Below are 12,780 nucleotides of genomic sequence, written 5' to 3' on the forward strand. Positions count from 1 at the left end.
TGTGAAAGAGATTATACCCCTCAATGGCTACATTCCAGTGATGGGAGTCATCCCACCACGTTTCAGTGATGTCTATGACATCGTAAGTGTGGTGCTGTGCTAAAAGTTGGAGTTCGTCTTGTTTATTCCCCATGCTCTGTGCATTAGTGTAAAGGCATGTAAACTCCTGGGATCTTCCCTTGAGCTGTTCCTTTGGGATTATTGTGTTCTTGGTAGTTGGTCCTTGTGTTTGTGCAACCCTCCCTGTGGTCGTGGGTAAAATACTGTTCGCATATGATGGGGAAAAGGGCAATGGGGCAATGCAAGTGCCAACACACCTTGTCTCATCCCCACCATATGATGGGGAAGGATAGAGAATGGGTGGGGTGCGACTCAGTGCACCTTCCCTTTTGCCAGTGACTGCTGGTGAAATGGCACGGCCCCAGGGGTGGCGTGAAGAGGTCCTTAGTTGCACGGGTCTAGAAATTTTGAGATAGCAGGTTGGTAAAATTTGAACAAAATGAACAGATTTTAAGAACATTCACTTATCCTATCCTCTTCAAAACATAGTCTGTTAGGCTTTATTTTTGGCATGGATGTAAATGAAAGAAATTCATCACTTTGAGAATAGAGAAATAAAAGCCAGCACACATAAAACCAAATATTAAACTGCAGGCATTCATTTTAATCTCAAATGACTCATCTGTCAAAATAAGTCATTCCCAACAAACATTTCATTGAATGGATGAATTTATTCAGAGACCCCAAATTAAGACAAGCCAAATCTCAAGATGAAATAAGTCTGCTTTGAGAAATGTATTTATCTATTCCCCTAGCCTAGTCATAACCAGTTTTATTATGGTATCTTTTCATTCATTCAAAATGAATAATTTGTTTCAATAAAGTAATGCTGAGTGTGCAATCCATTAGTAACCAAGGAATGCCTTGTTTATAAAGATTCCATATTACGAATGCTCAGAATCCTCATGGTTATACAGAATATTAAAATATTATACAGAATTGGGCATATGAGAGACAGAGAATCAGTAAGTCTGCACTAAAATATAGATAAAATGATGATTTTCTTTGGATTGCTTTGAAAATTAATAACATTTGACTAAAACCAGAATTCTTCTAGTGATTTATGTTGGTGTAATTGGAGGTGGGGCTTCCAACTACTTTTATGAATGTTGTACAACAAGTTATTCAGCATCTCCTTGCATCATGGTTTTGCCCTGCTGCACAGCAGCCTCTGAACTGTGCTGGGTACAGTTCCAATTCCAGGATTCTGTTTATGGAGATACATCAAGAGAGGTAGCAACCATCATCCCCATGAACTTAGATGGGCTACTGTTCGGGGAGCAGTTATATCTTGGTCTTGTGAGAGTCCCTTCTCCCCATGTAGGTCTATAACTGTGTTTCTAGAAGTACCATAAAGGATGTGGTACTGCTTTCAAACTGAGTTTCAGTTGAAGATACAGATTGCAAGAGGCTTCTGGGGTTAGGGGAAGGCAAACTGCTACCTTCATCTGCAAATTGGGATGATATAACTAAGTTTTGAGCACAAAGTGCCCTAAAATCAATTTTTTAAAAAAAGAAGAAGAGAGGACTTGAGGGTTTGAAGAAACAAATGGATGATCAAAGGGGACACAAAACTAGAGTGTGGGGCTGCATGCAGTCATAGTAAAGGTAAAGGTTTCCTCTCGACATTAAATTTTGTCAGGTCTGACTCTAGGAGGTGGTGCTTGTTGAGGACAGTGAAGATCTGAGGATGAGGACGAGTATTTTCTGGTTCAGCCTGATGTTTCTGTGGGGAAAAGTGAAAGTGTTTTTTTGAGACAATGGGAATGTTTTGGATAGACCTGTTGTTAGGAAAACAGGCAGTGATTCTCATGAGAATCATCCAGACATTGACAGTGAAAGGAATGTGGAGGAGACAGGAGGGTTACAGATTACCCAGCGTTTACAGATCAGATGGATAATACGAAACAGAGACAAATCTCTGAGTCAAGTTACCTGTCTTGGGAGCTCCAAGTTAGGAGTTCTGTTCTTGGGTCTGTATCTTGTTCTCCTGTTTAAGTTCCATGCCTCCTGTTTGTATTAGAACTCTTGTTTCAAGTTTCAAGCCTTTGAATTATGGTCATGTTCATGATTTCAAGCTTTGCCTCCTGGATTACAGTTTATTGCTTTTGCTTCAAGTGATTTTTGGAATTCCTGTTCAGAGTTGGTCATAGCTTTTTGTTAAGCTTCTGGAAATTTAGTTCATGGATGTATTTTGAAACTGATTTATACTCTTTTCTTAATAAACTTACTATTATTGTTCATCTGTGTGGTGTTTTGGTGGAAAAGGTGATCAAGGCTGCTTATCTCCATTTCTAAGATGAAGAGCTGGGGTTGTCCATAGATACCACCTAGGTCATGTGGCCGGCATGACCGCATGGAGTGTCGTTACCTTCTCATCAAAGCAGTACCTATTGATATAATCACATCTGCATGTTTTCAAAATGCTAGGTTGACAGAAGCTGGGGCTAACAATGGAAGTTTTGCAGTTTAGCAGTTTAACCCACTGCACCACTGTGGCCCCATGCATGTAGTCATAGGACCATAGAATTGGAATAGACCACGATGGAAATCCAGTCCATACCCACTCTGCCTTGCAGGAATACACTCTGTTTAAAGTCTCCAGGGGATGTGTTTCCACCACACTCTGAGACAACATAATGCACTGTTAAATAGGCTTCCCCTTCCTTAATCTTGTGCATACAAGATTTGAATGAATGTCTTAAACCTGACCTCACCTTGTTCTCATTTTTCATTTTTAAGTTTCTTCCTTCTCAGTTCTGCATCAGACTGTAATTTTTGTCCATGTAATCTCTGTCATTGCAAAAAATCACTACAGATTTTTGTGTATACTTCTGCAGTGATACATTTCTGTTCTAATTGTTCAGTGAACATATGCCACTTTCCACTGAGCTGATGCTTCTAGGAAGAGGAGGTTTGTAGTAATGGAAAATTAAACAATTTAAAGTATATTTGGGATTGTAATAGACCTTGTCTTCCTAAATGTGAAGGCTGTGAGGGATTCAAATGTTATCTAGATGGCCTAATACATAGTGATGACCCCATCACTAAGTATTAGGACATCTAAATAATGTTTGATGCCCTCACAGCAATATTGTTGTGCATTTTGGTACTAATTATATTGTGAAGAGTAGTTAAAGGTATAGGTAAAGGTTTTCCCAATAATAATAATAATAATAATAATAATAATAATAATAATAATAATATACTTTATTTTTGTATCCCGCCACCGTCTCCCCGAAGGGACTCAGGGCGGCTAACGCAGTGCCAAGCCCAAAAGACATAATGTAAACAAGTTAAAAATATAAAACAAGACAATAAAAACAAGTTACAAGCAGTATAATAACACAACGAATTCAGGCACAGTTTTAACAAATACATAAAACAAGATAAAAAGTTTAAAACAATATCAGCTTCACCACCAAAGGTTGAGAAGAGTAAAGGGGGTCAGAGTAAAGTGCATAATAACAAGGTTATCCCCTAAAGTACCTGGCTGGGGGTTCCAAGGTTTCCTGAGATGACGTTAGGGGTAGGATGGGGTGGGATCAGAGATAAAGTGCAGAACAGCAGCATGGTTGTCAAGTGTCTTATTTAGCCGAAAGCGCGCTGAAAGAACCATGTCTTAAGTTGTTTGATAAAAGCGGACAGGGTTGGGGCCAGCCTAATCTCCCTGGGGAGGGAGTTCCAGAGATGAGGGGCCACCGCTGAGAAGGCTCTCTCTTTTTCTTGCTGGAAGAATGGAGAAAATGTTTCCATTTTCCAAAAAGGAGAATGTGTTAGGAACAGTTCATGTGTATGGAATAAAATAACAATAACCTATCAATGGGAGCTAATGCACATACCAAATCTTCTGGAAAGGGACAGAGAACATAGGCATTTCTGTGCTAATGCCAGAAACCCCTGAACAAAAATAGAAGAGTGAGTGCTTGGTTTAAATGTAACACAGCTTAAGCTGTAAGCATTACAGAAACTTAATGTAAAAGAGAAAACTTTGGGAGGCTGTTATCTCTGTACAAATTCTAGGAATGACAAGGAAGGTCAAGCTGGAGGTGATGTCGCTCTATACGTCACAGAGAACACAGTGTCAAACAAACCAGAAAACCCGAAAGAGGTTAGCTCCTTCACAGAATAGTTATTGTGACAATACCAGACCTATGAATTAATTACATGCAGTGAACTAGGATATTGTTCCCTGGCCAAATGCTCAGGGCACTGTTGAGAAGAAAAACAAAACCAGGAAAATAACCAAGAGACCCTGTTTGATCCAGAGTGCGGTTGCTCATAACAACCCATCTTGGGCAAAATTACAAAAGGAATCAAAAATAAAATAGTATCTGCACATAGTGTGTCTGCAGATAGAATAATGTATACATTTCTGGCCATTGCATCTGAAAAGTGATACTGTAGAATTAAAAAAGAGAATGAGCAACCACTGGAAAAGGAGCAATTGCCCTTTGAGTCAGAGGTTATACTGATGTGAAATGAGGTATAAAGAAAGATCATGGCAAAGTCAAGCATAGACATCACTTCCAAACTATGATGATCAAACAACCCAACATGAAGCAAGAGATAAATCTGGAAAAGCAGGCGCCCAGCTCCCAAGTCACTCAGCCTAGCTACCATAAAGGACAAGTGTAAATAGTACTGAAACACAGTTGGATTCAAGCTAAAAGAACATCCAGCAGCTGATATTCTCAGTGGTGAGAGGAATGTCCAGAGCTATACAACATATATAATAGAAATGTAGGATTTGTAAAGTATGACTCGGGGAAGGTTAGAAATTTGAAAACAAGACTTGATATGTGTACACATAGCAATACATACTGTGAGTGAGCTAAAGTAATCTGACAGGTGAGTTGTTAATTCCCTTAATTTTCATGGATGAGAATCAATACATTGCATAAAGATCTTCTAGGGCTTTTGTTAGAAACTGCTGGAGAATAAATAACTAAAGGATTGAAACTGGGGTAGGTTTTATCAATAAGGTGTTGGCTAAGCAATGTGGGAATTGGCTTTGTCCAGGAAATTAACCTGTCAAATGAAATACAAATCAAATGAAATATAACAAAGGAGAAACAGGACTGGACAGCTTTCAGATTGAGAGCATTTGGTTTCCATTGATATCATTTATTATTCAATAGGGATAGAGTATGGTCCTCCAACAACATGGTTTGGCATGTGGAGAAAAATTATCTGTTAAAAATCAAGACCATGCATCTATGAACTATTTATTAAAACAAATGGACAGGTAAAAATTTAAATCTGTATGAGTGAATCTGAAAATGCTATTTGAAATATGCTCATGAACGGAACAAACACTAACTCTCATCTGTAGGCTACGGTTGAAATTTGCAATGCTTTTAATAAATTGTAAAATTGTTTTTAAAATATAATATAGATATCTAAAAAATTTGCTATACCGATGACATATTGTAATATAACTAGCAGAAAAGATAAAAGACTTGGAAGAATTGCTGCTGAAAGTCAAGGACGGAAGTACAAAGGTAGGTTGAAGTTTAAAAAAAAGTAATAACCACAGGGGTTTACTTTTAAAAAGATGGAGAAGGCTTTGAAATAAAGATTCTCCATACTTTGGCCCAGTCATAAATTAGAATGGAGACTGGAGTAGAGATTTCTGGATAGCATGAATTGCCAAAACAAACAAGCAAATAACAAATGTCACAAAACAAATAAATGGGTCCAAAACCAAATCAGGCCTGGTCTCCCCTAGAAGCCAAGATGATAACGCTTACATTTTCATGCATTGGACATATCATGGGAGGATCTCTTGGTAGAAAAGACAATAATGCTTGAGGCAGTAGGAAAAGAGACCACAGTACAGGTGGATAGATATAGTCAAGCAAACTATAGTCGTGTGCATACAAAACAGAATAAGTGGTATTCATCTGTCTGGAGTGCTTCTCAATGACAATTTGTTAATTACTATATGAACAGAATGCTGACTTAAGTAGACCTTTGATCGGATCTACCATCGCTGTTCTTATAACTACTGAAACTTTCATTTTTTTAATGTTTACAGGTGTCAACAAATAACAATATGTACAGTATTTATTTCAAATGCTGTCACATTTCCTTATGCAATTAGGTTGAAAGGTTGATTAAAATCTGATATTTGTTGGGGACAAAGGATTTCAAAGTGAGTATTTTAACTGTCTTCAACACCCATGTTGTGTCTTTAAAATTTCGTAGAGTTAGGTGAAATTTTTATGCAAGAATGAATGATCAGGAAGAAAGCCCAACTGAATTATACTGCAAACTGGGACTCATGCACCAGTTTACAATAGAGTCAAGCTATAAATGTAGTTATTTTGTGTTGTGAAAGCACAAAATAGCAGTACAAAAGTAAAAGAGAAGCATGTTTTCTTACCTTTTGACTTTAGATTGGGAAACTTCTCAGCTATTTATCTATGCATATGCTGGTTTCATTATTGATATAGTATTATGTGTCTTGTTCAATATATTTTTTATTGGGCTAATTGCATTGACTGTGCTATATATACCAAGAATATAACCTATGTCCATTTTCAAAAGAATGAAAAGAAATCCTACATCATTCCTCAAATAGTGTATCATTCTTTCCCTTCAATTTCAGTTTATTTTCCCCTAGCTGAAAATATTTATTACAGATTGCCTCAACAGAGATCCTTTACTCTTGAATGGTCAATGCCTTTGTCTTTCTTTAACCACTCAAAAATATAGATCTTCTTTGCAGACAGGCATCTATTTCAAGTTTCCTAGCACAAGAATATCACTGTTAGCATTAGGCATACACAGACTGAATTATATAAACCTAAGATAACATTAAACATAAAAAGATGGTGTAACCATCTGTTTGCACTCACATGAATATGCTATAATGCCTATGAATATCCAAAATGAAATCTATTATTTAACTGATACTACAATGTCCTTAAATCATAGAACAGTGAAGAGAATGGAATGTTCCTCTCATTTTTAGACATCTGAAGGAACTTCTCCGGGCTCCTTCTCCCAGTCCCACCTCCATCTCAAGCTTGGTTGGAACAGGAGAACGGCCCTCCCTTCTCAGTGGCTGCTCCTCGACTCTGGAACTCCCCTTTTCCCAGGGAAGCCAGAATGGCCCCCCTCCCTGCTGTCCTTCCAGCGGCAGGTTAAAACCTTTTTAGTCAGACAAGCTTTTAAAGATGAAGGGTGTTAAGATCAATTCAGGGGCAGAGCCGGCCCTAGGTATTTTTCAAGTGTAGGCGAACAGAATTTTGGCACCCCCTCCCCAAACCAATCACTGAAAAATAAAAGCGTTGGATAAGCAAAAATGTTGGATAATAAGGAGGGATTAAGGAAAAGCCTATTAAACATCAAATTACATTAAGATTTTACAAATTAAGCAGCAAAACATGTTTTACAACAAATCAACAGAAAAAGCAGTCTCGACTGTGCCCCCGTATGTTTTGCGCCCGAAGCGACCGCTTAATTTGCCTCATTGTTGGACCGGCTCTGTTGAGGGGGTACTGTGGTTTTATGTTTTTATGGATTTATTCTGAATTGTTTTAATACTAATGATGTTTAATGCTGTTTTAATATTTGTATAGTTGTATATTTTAAATTCTATGCTGATGTTTTTATGTTGCCACTTTGAGTCTCCTGTGGGAGAAATAAAGCAGAGTAATAATATTTACAGTCATAAAAGCAAACACAAACATTACATAACAACATAATAAACATTATTAAACAAAGTAAAACAATACAATTATAACAATAAATTACACTTACATGACCAGATCAAGGGGACGGGAACCATAAAACCAATATATTAAAATGTATCATTTTAGGCTAGGGAAATCTTGTGCAATATATTCAGGCCCAGAAATCGGCGGTAGTCCAATGTAATTACTCAAAAACCTGCCAACACCACCAGGTCTTCAGTTCCTTACGGAAATTGGATAATGTAGGGGATTGCCTGATCTCTTTTGGCAATGCATTCCAGAGCCGGGGGGCCACTGCCGAGAAGGCTCGTTCCCTCGTCCCCACCAGCCGCACTTGAGACGGTGGTGGCAGCGTGAGAGGAGCCTCCCCGGATGATCTCAAGGTCCGCACTGGCTCATAGGAGGAGATGCGATCACGGAGATAGATAGGGCCCGAGCCGTATAGGGCTTTATAGGTCAAAACCTGCACCTTGAATTGGGCACGGCAGTTTATCGGCAGCCAGTGGAGTTGCTTTAATAGGGGCATTGTATGCTCCCTATAGCCGGCTCCAGTTAGGAATCTGGCTGCCGATCTTTGAACCAGTTGGAGTTTCCGGGCCGTCTTCAGGGGCAGCCCCACGTAGAGAGCATTGCAGTAATCCAGTCTGGATGTAACTAAGGCATGGACCACTGTGGCCAAGTCAGACTTCTCGAGGTATGGTTGCAGCTGGCGCACAAGTTTTAAATGTGCAAAGGCCCTCCCGGCCACCGCCGACACCTGGGCATCAAGCGCCAGAGATGAATCCAGGAGGACCCCCAGACTGCGGACCTGCGCCTTCAGGGGGAGTGCAACCCCGTCGAGCACAGGTTGCCACCCAATACCCCGATTGGTCCCATGACTGACCAGGAGGGCCTCTGTCTTGTCTGGATTAAGCTTCAACTTGTTAGCCCTCATCCAGTTCGACACAGCTGCCCGGCACCAGTTTAGGGTCTGAGCGGCTTCCTTGGAGTTTGGTGGAAAAGAGTAGTAGAGTAGTAGAGTTGGGTGTCAACTGCGTAAAGATGGCACCGAACTCCAAAACCCATTATTATGGTAATAATAATAATGTGCATGGCTTTATCTAATATCCCAAAGGATAGGATCAGATTTCAAAATGACTTTAACGATTAGACAAATAAATTTAAGTTCTATTGGAGAAAAAAATGAAATGCACAGATATATGACACCTGGCTTGAAAACAGTATTTATGAAAAGGACCTTGGAGTCTTAGCAGATCACAAGTTGAGCATGAGTCAATTGTGTGATGTAGCAGTTTAAAAAGCCAATACAATTGGAGACTGCATCAATAGGAGCAAAATGTCTAAATCAAAGGAAGTCATAGTCACACTCTATTCTGCTTTGGTCATCCCTCACCTGGAATACTGTGTCCACTTCTGGGCACCACACTCAAGAAGGATATTGACAAGCTGGAACATGTCCAGTGATTCTTGACCAAAACAAAACACACTATGAACATTGGATAACATTATCCCAGCAAAGCCTTGTGAACTCTACAAATGAACAGAGAATGCCCCAGTCAGGAGACAGACCTCGCTGAAGACAAGCTGTTCACTGTCAACACTCTCCAGGATGTATGTGATTATGTTTAGGTCTAAAATGGAAATGGAATAATTAAAAGTTAATGTTCTTTTTAAATAGAGTTCTCTCCTCCATGTCATTTGCTTGATGCTGACTGCATGCTTTTATACATAGCAATGCCTATTAACAATGTAGAACATTGAATCATAGAATCATAGAATAGTAGAGTTGGAAGAGACCACATGGGCCATCCAGTCCAACCCCCTGCTAAGAAGCAGGAAATCGCATTCAAAGCACCCCCGACAGATGGCCATCCAGCCTCTGCTTAAAAGCCTCCAAAGAAGGAGCCTCCACCACGGCCCCGGGGAGAGAGTTCCACTGTCGAACAGCTCTCACAGTGAGGAAGTTCTTCCTGATGTTCAAGTGGAATTTCCTTTGCTTCCTTTACAGGTGAGATAATGTAAGATAAATGATCCCTTCCATGTAAAGCCTTTATGAAAAGTCTATATAAGAATTTATCTTGCTAAGTCTGATAATGAATGTGTGCCTATACCAAGAAGTTTATGTCATTTGTATTGGTCATCCCCAAAGGGAGTGTACAAGATATGAATTTCTTAATAAATAGCTAGTAGCAATATATAGTCTTGTCATACATTGCTACTTTAAAACATTATACAATACCAGGGACAATGTAAGAGAGGAATACAGAAAGACACTATATGTAGTCAAAGAGAAAGATAAGCTTCAGTGGATGAAAGATTAAACTCTTCAAGCAGTTAAGGGCAAAAAAGAAGCCAAAGCAAAAGTAGAAATAGCCACAACCCTGAATGCAACTGTCAAATGACTTGTGTGCAGGAATAAGGAGAACTATTATATTAATCAATGCAGAGAAATAGAAGGTGACAACAAAAGAATGAGATACCTTTTCCAGAAGATCAAGGGAAATTTAAACCAAGAGTGGGGATGATGGGGTTGAGAAACTGTGCCTGTCTCACTATCCTGTGCACTGCTATTTTGGGATAGCTGGCTCATTCTGTGGAGTTTGCTACTTGTCAGCCCTCTTCTCGTCCTAGTTCAGATGTTGCTCTTACTCCGATGCTTTTTCCTCCCTTGTTTCTGAGCTAGCTGGCTGTTGAGAATGATTTCTGTCTCTTCTATGAACTGTACTATATTGAAAATACTGCTGGCACTAACTATGCAAATGTTAAATGTTAATAACAAAATGACATTGCACTTTAGTCTCCCTTGTCATGAAGCTCACTTTTGAGATGACCGTACTGGCACCAAACAATGACCCTGAAATACCACTGTGACACCTTTAATAATGAATGTCTTCTGGGTTTGTGAACTTGCTTAATTATTGTACTTTCTGACAAGATGAGAAAACTCTGGTGAGAGTGCGGCACTTTCATGAAATGTCAAGGACTATTATGACAGGGATTTTATGGCTGTAAAAAAGGTATGTATGCACAGTGGCATTTTAAAGCTTGCAGTTTAACTATGCAGCAAAGTGTTCAAATATAGCACTATGGCAGTGGAGTCCAACCAGTTCTTTTGCTCAACAACTAGATTTCAACCAGTAGCCTATCAACAGCAGTTTGGCAAAACATGCAAGTCAGCTATCAATCTCCAGGGCATGTCTCTGATGTGAGTCTTGAAGCTTATTTGCTTTTCAGTCTCAGCTTTCACATATATATATAAGCAATGCATATATATAAGCAATGCATAATTTGAATGGGGAATTCATCTTAGGTATCTCCAGTTTGGGGGATATTTCTTTCTCAAGTGTGTTCAGACTTTGCAGCCCTAGGATTGTTACTGATGGTAATATTTCAAATAAGTTATGCCTGTTATGTAAACTCCTTTTCCACCCTTTCATGCTGATAACAGTGCCAAATTTCTGATTAGAAAGTGCACAAAGAGCTTTGGGAATTAATTACTATAATTATCAACTTAGTGGACTTGGAATGCAGGTCTGTTAAAAGGTGGGCGGTTAATTGGTGTTAAACTGCTGATTGCTGTGCCCTGCCTCATAAAAAAAAACGGAGAGCACCAGCCCACTGGAAAGCAAGCCAGATTTTAGTAACAAACATAACAGAATTTGCAAACATACTCTATAAAGCCAAAGGATATGCATTTACTGGTCATAAGCTAACATGATGCAGGTGTAAATGGAGCAGTTGGGCAAGCCTGGTTGATGCCAGTCAATCACAGCTAAAACATTATAATGGTAACAATGTGTGTAAAGCAGTGGATCCCAAACTTTGACTCAGGGGTCCCCAAACTACGGCCTGGAGGCCACATGTGGCCCACGGAAAACATTTATCCAGCCCGCCGGGTGTTTTTGCCATTGTTGCCTGTCCTGCTTAGCAGCCAACTTGTTTGGGGGGGGGGGGGGGGCAGCCAAGAGGAGGAAGGGTGCTGCTGCTGTTACTGCTTCTTCTGTGGTGCTGCTTCTGCTGGCTCTTGGCAGTGGGCAGGCGGGGGAGGGACTTTAGGAGCCCACTCATTGTTCTCCTCCTTTTCCTCTCCTTCCTTCCTTTTCTTCCGAAGCAGAGGACGGGGGAAGAACTCTAGGTGCCCGCTCGCCGTCCTTCTCTTCTTCTTCACCTTCCTTCTCCAAAGCGGCAGCTGAGGCAGCACGGCTGCAGGCCGAGCGTTGTCCTCTTACTCTCCTTCCTTCTTTTATTCCAAAGCAGTGCTGTCACCACTGCTTTGGATGAGCTTGGTTCAAAGTGCAGGTTGTGATCTTTGAAGCTGTACATCTACCTTATAAACCAGCCCATGCTTTGAGATCTACTAGGGAGGCCCATCTTTCTGTCCCACCATCATCACAGGTACATCTGGTGGAAGACTTTCTTAGTGGCTGTCCCTGGATTCTGGAACATCCTTCCCAAAGTCAGACTGGCACCCTCCCTACTTTCTAGGTTTATTCACCAAATCATTTCACTTACAGTTCTAGTCCATTACTTATTGAATAGTTTCACTTACACTTCTAGTCCACCAAATAATACAAGAAATTAAAATCAGTAGTACGCAGACAAAACTAAACTGACTTTCTGGATACATTTTGGATATTGCAGAAATGATTACATCATATGGTTCAACCCATTTGATATTTATCAGTACTACTTTATAACAGCATTGTAATCAGTTGCAATAATCCAGCAGTTCACTTTTTCATTAGCCTACAGGAAGGGCATGAACCTACTCCCTTCTCACTAAGATGGTTTAATACAAATGATGCTTGTGCTATGAAGTCAATTTTCAGCAAGGAAGTAAGGTGAAAAAATATTGTAAAAAGTGAGATGACAGAGAACCTATCCCATGCCAAATAAGCATGTTTGGGGGTATGTATGCATTAAGGTACTTATAACTGTACTATCTGGTTTAGTCCATGCGTATTGTGAAAAACAAAGAGCATCTGGGACCCACGATAAAAAGTCAAACTAGACAATA

This window comes from Anolis carolinensis, chromosome 2 (genome assembly GCF_035594765.1).
Source record: "Anolis carolinensis isolate JA03-04 chromosome 2, rAnoCar3.1.pri, whole genome shotgun sequence".
Classification (NCBI taxonomy): Eukaryota; Metazoa; Chordata; class Lepidosauria; order Squamata; family Dactyloidae; genus Anolis; species Anolis carolinensis.